The following is a 713-nucleotide window of genomic DNA, read 5'->3' on the forward strand; positions in this document are numbered from 1 at the left end:
GCCTTTTCTAAAACCAGCTTGAACATCAGGAAGTTCACGGTTCACGTATTGCTGAAGCCTGGCTTGGAGAATTTTGAGCATTACTTTACTAGCGTGTGAGATGAGTGCAATTGTGCGGTAGTTTGAGCATTCTTTGGCATTGCCTTTCTTTGGGATTGGAATGAAAACTGACCTTTTCCAGTCCTGTGGCCAATGCTGAGTTTTCCAAATTTGCTGGCATATTGAGTGCAGCACTTTCACAGCATCATCTATATGCAGGTCAGAAAGCAACACTTAGAACTGGACATGGAACAACAGACTGGTTCCAAATAGGAAAAGGAGTACGTCAAGGCTGTATATTGTCACCCTGCTTATTTAACTTATATGCAGAGTACATCATGAGAAATGCTGGGCTGGAAGAAACACAAACTGGAATCAAGATTTCCTGGAGAAATATCAATAACCTCAGATATGCAGATGACACCACCCTTATGGTAGAAAGTGAAGAGGAACTAAAAAGCCTCTTGATGAAAGTGAAAATGGAGAGTGAAAAAGTTGGCTTAAAGCCCAACATTCAGAAAACAAAGATCATGGCATCCGGTCCCATCACTTCATGGGAAATAGATGGGGAAACAGTGGAAACAGTGTCAAACTTTATTTTTTTGGGCTCCAAAATCATTGCAGATGGTGACTGCAGCCATGAAATTAAAAGACGCTTACTCCTTGGAAGGAAA

The sequence above is a fragment of the Bison bison genome, unplaced genomic scaffold (assembly GCF_000754665.1).
Source record: "Bison bison bison isolate TAMUID 2011002044 unplaced genomic scaffold, Bison_UMD1.0 scf7180017860177, whole genome shotgun sequence".
Classification (NCBI taxonomy): domain Eukaryota; kingdom Metazoa; phylum Chordata; class Mammalia; order Artiodactyla; family Bovidae; genus Bison; species Bison bison.